Below are 8,676 nucleotides of genomic sequence, written 5' to 3'. Positions count from 1 at the left end.
TGAGCAGTGTGGAGGACCACATTTGACAAAAGACTGTCTCAGTATTGAATTAACAATGGAACAAAGAGAGAATATTTCATACATAAACCAAAGGCCTGGAAATAATTATCAGAATAATTATCAACCGCCAAGACCGATTTACAATCAAAACCAGAATTATAACCGAAATATTCCATACAACAACCAACAAGGTCCTAGCAATCAACAAGTATCCAATAATACTTATAATCAGCAAAGACCGAATTTTCAAAACAAACCACCACAACAAACCGATGATAAAAAGCCGAATTTAGAAGATATGATGACGAAGCTAGTTGAAACTCAAACGCAGTTTTTCACATCTCAAAAACAAACCAATGAACAAAATGCTCAAGCATTTAGAAATCAACAAGCTTCTATTCAAAATCTGGAACAAGAAGTAAGTAACCTAGCAAGGTTAATAGGTGAAAGAAAACCGGGAAGTTTACCTAGTGATACAAATGCTAACCCCCGGAATGAAACAGCTAAAGCTATTACCACAAGAAGTGGTACAACACTTAAACCACCTGAAATACCTGTAACTTCTGATGAAACTATTCCTACTCCACAAGAACCACAAGCTGATCAAGATAAGGAAAAAGAACCGGTAGTTGAAAAGGTTAATGAAGATAACACAGTTAAGGATAAACCTTATGTTAAACCATACCAACCACCTCTTCCTTATCCGAGTAAAATGAAGAAAGAAAAACTTGAAGCCGAGCAATCCAAATTCTTGGATATGTTTAAACAGATAAATGTAAATCTTCCTTTCATTGATGTAATTTCAGGAATGCCAAGATATGCTAAATTCTTGAAAGATCTAATCACGAATAGAAAGAAAATGGAAGAACTCTCGGCTGTTACTATGAATGCTAATTGTTCAGCAGTGCTGTTGAATAAGATACCAGAAAAACTATCTGATCCAGGAAGTTTCACAATTCCATGTTTTCTGGGTAGTCTTAGTTCAATAGAAGCATTGGCAGACTTAGGTGCTAGTATAAATCTAATGCCGTATTCACTATACGCTAAACTAGACCTTGGAGAATTGAAACCAACCAGAATAAGCATACAACTAGCCGATAGATCAATAAAATATCCTAGAGGGATAATGGAGAACATGCTAGTTAAAGTTGGTACTTTAGTATTCCCAGTAGATTTTGTTGTTTTGGACATGGAAGAAGATTCTCAAGTTCCTCTCATATTAGGAAGACCATTCTTAAACACGGCTAAAGCAATGATAGACGTGTTCGGTAAGAAACTGACCCTAAGTATAGAGGATGAGAGTGTTACCTTTTCAGTTGATAGAGCAATGCAACAACCACAATCTGCAGATGATACATGTTATTATATTCAAACTATAGATGCACATGCAGAATTATTAGAAGAATTTCCAGAATTACAAGGAACAGGAGAATGTTCTTTAGGAGAAGGTAATGAACCAATTGATGAAGCTGAAATGTTAGCTACACTTATAGCTAATGGATATGAACCAACAACAGAAGAAATTCAAATGCTAAAAGAAGAAGACAGATATCGATATAAATCATCGATAGAAGAACCTCCGAAATTAGAGTTAAAGCCACTTCCAAACCATTTGGAATACGCTTATTTACATGGTGAATCTGAATTACCTGTAATAATATCGTCTTCTCTTACTGAAAATGAGAAATCACAACTCATTTCTGTGTTGAAAGCTCATAAACCAGCCATTGCATGGAAGATTCATGATATTAAAGGAATAAGTCCTTCGTATTGCACACATAAAATCCTTATGGAAGAATGTCATAAAACGTATGTGCAACGCCAACGAAGACTAAATCCTAATATGCAAGATGTAGTTAAGAAAGAGATTATTAAACTGCTAGATGCAGGTTTGATATATCCAATTTCTGATAGTCCATGGGTAAGCCCAGTTCAATGCGTGCCTAAGAAGGGTGGCATGACTGTCATCACAAATGAGAAAAATGAGCTTATTCCTACTAGGACTGTAACAGGATGGCGTGTATGTATTGATTATAGAAAATTAAATGACGCCACCAGAAAAGATCACTTTCCCTTACCTTTCATAGATCAAATGTTGGAAAGATTAGCCGGAAATAGTTACTATTGTTTTCTAGATGGATTTTCCGGATATTTTCAAATTCCAATAGCACCCGAAGATCAAGAGAAAACCACATTCACGTGCCCTTATGGTACTTTTGCTTACAAACGCATGCCATTTGGACTTTGTAACGCCCCTGCAACCTTTCAAAGGTGTATGATGGCGATTTTTCACGACATGATAGAAGAATGCATGGAAGTATTCATGGATGACTTTTCAGTCTTCGGTGATACATTTAAATCATGTCTAGTTAATCTGGAACGAATGCTAATTAGATGCGAAAAATCAAATCTAGTACTTAATTGGGAGAAATGCCATTTCATGGTTAAAGAAGGCATCGTTCTTGGACATAAAATTTCAAAAGAAGGAATTGAAGTGGATAGAGCTAAAGTAGATGTAATTGCTAAACTTCCACATCCCACCAATGTTAGAGGAGTTAGGAGTTTTCTAGGGCATGCCGGTTTTTACCGACGTTTCATAAAAGATTTTTCTAAAATTGCCACTCCTATGAATAAACTCCTAGAAAAGGATGCGCCATTCATCTTTACAGATGAGTGTATCAAATCTTTTAATATTCTTAAAGAAAAACTCACTAATGCACCAATCATGATAACACCAAATTGGAATCTACCATTTGAACTAATGTGCGATGCAAGTGATTTTGCAATGGGAGCCGTTTTAGGACAAAGGATTGAAAAACGATTTCAACCTATATATTATGCTAGTAAGACATTACAAGGAGCACAAACGAACTATACAACTACTGAAAAAGAACTCCTTGCTATTGTCTTTGCTTTTGACAAATTTCGATCATATCTCGTTCTAGCAAAAACGGTGGTCTATACCGACCATTCTGCTCTTAGATACCTATTTTCAAAACAAGATGCTAAACCAAGATTAATCCGTTGGATCTTACTCTTACAAGAGTTTGATATTGAAATCCGAGATAAAAAAGGAGCAGAAAATCTCGCCGCTGATCATCTTTCTCGTCTTGAAAATCCCGAATTAGAAGTTCTGAATGAATCGGCCATACAAGACAACTTTCCTGATGAATATCTATTAAAGATAGATTATAAAGAAATCCCATGGTTTGCGGACTATGCAAACTACTTAGTTTGTGGATTCCTTGAAAAAGGATTATCGTACCAAAGACGAAAGAAATTCTTCAGTGATATAAAACACTATTTCTGGGAAGATCCACATCTGTTTAAAAGTTGTCCCGATGGAATAATACGCCGATGTGTATTTGGAGATGAAGCTAGTAAAATTTTAAACCATTGTCACACAGGACCAACAGGAGGGCATTATGGGCCTCAACTAACAGCAAGAAAAGTTTATGAAGCTGGATTCTATTGGCCTACAATTTACAAAGACGCACACCTTCTTTGCAAATCCTGTGATGCATGTCAAAGGGCCGGAAAAATAAGTCAACGTGATGAAATGCCACAAAATGTCATCCAAGTATGTGAAGTATTTGACATTTGGGGTATTGACTTTATGGGTCCATTTCCAAAATCTCATAATAATCTATATATACTCGTAGCCATTGATTATGTATCTAAATGGGCGGAAGCACAAGCTCTCCCAACTAACGATGCACGAGTTGTAGTCAACTTTTTAAAACATCTTTTTGCAAGGTTTGGAACACCGAAAGCTTTAATAAGTGATCGGGGTACTCATTTCTGTAATAATCAACTTGAGAAAGTTCTTAAAAGATATGGAGTAACTCATAAAATCTCCACTGCATATCATCCACAAACAAGTGGACAAGTTGAAAATACCAACCGAGCTTTAAAACGTATTCTAGAGAAAACCGTAGGATCAAATCCGAAGGAATGGTCCATTAAATTGGAGGATGCACTCTGGGCTTTTAGAACAGCCTACAAAACTCCAATTGGAACCACACCTTTTAGACTTGTTTATGGAAAAGCATGTCATCTTCCAGTAGAAATTGAACACAAAGCATTTTGGGCTTTGAAGACATGTAATCTTGATTTACATGAAGCCGGACGTCTACGATTAAGTCAACTAAACGAATTAGAAGAATTAAGACATGAAGCATACGAAAATTCGTTAATCTATAAAGAAAGAACGAAGAAATGGCATGATAAAAGAATCAGAAGTTCAAAAGAATTTAAAGAAGGAGACAGAGTTCTTCTTTTCAATTCACGATTCAAGCTATTTCCTGGAAAATTGAAATCAAGATGGTCTGGACCATTCATAGTCAAAAGAGTTTTCCCATACGGAACGATAGAATTAATAAATTCAAATGGGATTGAATTTAAAGTTAATGGTCACAGAGTTAAACATTACATACATGGTCCGATGGAAGTCGACAACGAAGTTAATCACAATTTCAACACCACAGCTAACTAAGTGTGGGGAGAATCAAGTCTTTAAAGGATAATATGTATTTCTGTTAGAGTTAGATTGTCTGTTTTCGTGTAGTTCTCGAAAATGGAACACGTATGGTCTTTCCCTAGCAGACCCTAAAGAACTAGTCTTCTCCCCCCATTCTGAATTTTTATTTTTTTTTTAGGTTTTTACGAAATGAAGACTGCCTGTGAATTAAACCATGGTCTAATGCTACACGCTTTGATCACTAAACGAAATAATGACATACTACCGAGTGAAATAGTATCAGTAATCAGAGAAAGAATGGACGGAGTTAGAAAAGGATCCAGATGCGAAGATAATAAGTTACAATTTGGTAAAGGAAAATCAAAATCCGCAGCGAAAAGAAGAGCACGACACCTAGAAAAATGTCACAAATGCGGAAAATGGTCACATGGAGGTAAATGTTCAAATAATCAAACCTATTCAAATACCGAATTTGTTACTTTATGCAGAGACGGACCGTTCATATGTTTAGAAGAAAAGACAATGAATGCTCGAGGTTACGCCTATGCAGCCATGGAAGACCAATTAAACCGACTATCTTATGAATATAATAGATCATATAACTAAGAAATCTATTTCACAGGTATGTCTGTACAGTTTTTATTTTTATTTTTAACCTTTTGATAATAAACGCTAATTTGTTCGCTAAAAAGTATTAAATTGGTATTAAATAAAATTAGGTTTGGCAACCGAAATTATTGATATCGTTCAAAAATTTATTACATCACTGCGAAATTTAACGTTTATTCTTAAGGTATAAATATCTTTAATCAATCAACCCAAAATATTTCAAAAATACGTCATGAGTTAAATTAGGTCTTGGAACCGAAATTACTTTACCGAAAAGAGGGGCGCATATTTTTGATAATATTTGACTGATTAAAGTGGGATAAAAAGACAAAAAGATTTTTTTTTTTTACCATATTTTTAATCTTAATATTTAAATCTTAAATTAATATTGTAAACTTTGTAAAAACAATATTTTTAAAATTGTAAATATTTGAAAAATTAATATAAGTTTGGTATGAATTTATGAATTTTTAAATTAAGTTTGGTGTGAATTTTTAATTTTTAAAATATGAAATTTTAATTTTATGCATTTTAAATTTTGAGTTTGGTGTGAATTTTTAATTTTAATTTTGAATTTTATATTTAAGTTGTGTGAATTTAAAAACAAAAATTTACTTTATCTTATTAAGTTAAAAATATGATTTTTAAAATTCGTCGTAAGTTGAAGACTAGGTCTTTGAACCGAAATTGCTTTACCCGAGGGAGGGACGAGAACTTTTATTATCATTATTTTTAATCTTATTGATTTAAAGTATGCCAAAAACATTAAAAAAAAAAAAAAAAAACCCCAAAAATCTTAGCTTTTAAAACAATCGCTACAAAAAGACAAATTTTAAAATTTTGTCGAGGGACGGACTAGGACATCGATCCGAAACGACCTCGTCCTAAATAACAAGGGAAACAAAATTTTAAAATTAATTTCTTAATTGTTTTATAAGTTAAAGATTATTAAAAAAAAAAAAAAAAAAAAAAAAAAAGGGCCGCGACTCGCGGCAATTAATGAGGATATCACCACGACTCGCGGTGGTATGAAAATACAGAAAAAAAAAATAAAAGGAACGAGCTGGAACAGAATAACACACACACACATACTGCACTTCGAAAAAACCCGAGAAAACCCACGAAAATCATCCCAAAAACTCGATTTTTCACCGTTAATCTTCAAATTTTTCACTACAATCATGTTGAGGAGGATCTTATCTAAGAATTACTCAAGAAAACAGGTACAATTACACCCCAAATCACCTTTAAATCCGAATTTTAGTGTGTTCTTGAGCATATTTTCATAATTTGAATTTTGTTAATTTTTAGTGTAATTAGTGTTAAATTGTTAGTATATTATGCATGTATAACCTAGATTGATGCTTGTTAACATGATTTGAAGCCAAAAACTTCAAAATCTTTAGAATCTAGGGTTTGTGTTCTTGAGCAATTTGGGGCTTTTTGATATAAACAGGTTATGGCCGATTTTTGTCATGAATTATTGCTAAATTGAGTAGTGTAACATGTCTAGGTAGTTAAAAGATCCAAACTTTGAGCCTAAACATGATTTTGAGAATTAAAGTGGACTTTTTCAAGTCCAAAATTCATGAACTTGATTTTTGAAAGATAATGCCATTTGAGACTTGTTTATTTGCTAGTAATGATTATTTTGACATGTTATTTGAGTTGAATGCTTATGAACTTGGCGAAAATTTTCGTATATGCTTATTTGAAAAAGTGTAGATTTGATAAAAATGTGAAAATGAGCTTAAGTTTGATGTAAATTGATAATGTCATTGTAATTATTTTGATTGATGATTTTGCTGACACTAATGCATATTTGGATGCACAAAATTTGTGTTTGATGTGTTTTGCAGAATGAAAGGGGTGAATCTTCATCCCAAGCCCGCCATGCTCCTGCTGAGAACTTGGAACAACAGGAGGTAGATAACTACTACAAGCAGGATGTACCTCATCCAGTCATGACATTTTCAGATATGCACTTGGAACAGTTGCACCCGAACCTGAGATTTGACAGACTTTGGATAGATTATCCAAAATATCAACGGGGTTTGCATACTCTTCATTCCAAGGTTGTTGAGGTACCGAGGGTTATAGAATGGGGACCCTTGGAAGCTGTAGAATTGGCCGGGCCAATTAGGGAATTACTGGTACAGAGGTATGGTAATTCTTCTTTTAATGACTGGATATGTTTATTCACCATACGCAGACCTGTATATAAAGTATGGTGTGAAGAGTTGTTATGTAGTATAGAGTTGAATGATCGGGTAGCTAGTTTAACCGATCGTTCTTTTATTAGATTTTTGTTAGGCGGTTCGATGCGCCACATGTCTTTACTGGACATGGCTCAGGCTTTACGTATATACACGCCTGAGGAATTAGCGTCTGCCGATTGTAGAGGATTGATACTAAACGGTAGGAAAATAGATGAAAATTTTGATACACACGGTGTGTGGAGTCAAATGACAAGCCATCACCGTTTTAAAGGGGGAAACTACTCTTATTTGGATATAGATAGAGCCGAATTAAGAGTAATACATAGGTTTTTAGCTAATTCGATTACACAAAGGGGTAAAAACAAAGAAAAGGTAAATGAACAAGATTTGTTTTACCATATGTGTATTCGAGACCCACACAGCGCTGTAAGTATACCATATTGTGTGGGTTATTATTTATCAGCTATGGTTCGAGGGATGCGTCCACATAGCATAATAGGAGGTGGTATTTTTATTACTTTGATTGGTGAATATCTCTGTGTGGATATAAGTCGGGGGGGATTATTAGTAGAAGAGCCGGAACCCCGCGACACTATAGGTTTAAATGTATACCATGGTGCGAAAGTGTTGAAGCGGCGAAATAACGCCGCAGTACGATACAATGGTAGACATCCACAGGTAGAGAGAAACCAGGAACAAGGTAATGTAGGAGGGGGGAATGAGATGCAAGAAATGCATAGGTTTATAGCTTCTCAGGAATACGAAAATGCTAGACAGAGAGCATTTGAAGATTGGCAAGTTCATCAGAACCAGATCATAGCGCATTGCCAACATATAGGTAGAAACTATATTCCTACACCGAAACCCGTCTTCCCTCCTTGGTCGATAGAGATGCAGCCACCATATCCTACGTATGATCCTGCCGAAGCATTCTATAGCACGTATGGGTATGCCTGGAACCCCTATTGGTACCAATATCATCCTTAGTTTACTTATTTTTTTTATTTTATAATTTGTAATTATTGATACATTTAATATTTTTGTTAATATTGTAATCATTTTTATAATTATCTAACTTTTATTCTTAGATTTTAATAATTTTTGAATGTGGGGTAATAAACCAAACTTCAAAAATATGTATATATGTTTGCAGTTTATCTTATGTACACAACAGGGTAAAACAACGCATTTTCAAAGACTGGCATTAAGTTCAGCAAAAGCAAGTAATTTTGACGACAAGATGCAAAATACATGTGAAATAACAACAAGACGGAATGAACAAATGATGTGCACCATTTATCATTCAGCAAACAAACGCCAATATATTTGGAAACTTTGGTAAAAATTTAATCATTTTCACACAAATCA

The sequence above is a fragment of the Rutidosis leptorrhynchoides genome, chromosome 2 (assembly GCF_046630445.1).
Source record: "Rutidosis leptorrhynchoides isolate AG116_Rl617_1_P2 chromosome 2, CSIRO_AGI_Rlap_v1, whole genome shotgun sequence".
Classification (NCBI taxonomy): Eukaryota; Viridiplantae; Streptophyta; class Magnoliopsida; order Asterales; family Asteraceae; genus Rutidosis; species Rutidosis leptorrhynchoides.
The sequence above is the reverse complement of the archived record's forward strand: the minus strand, read 5'-3'. Positions refer to the sequence as shown.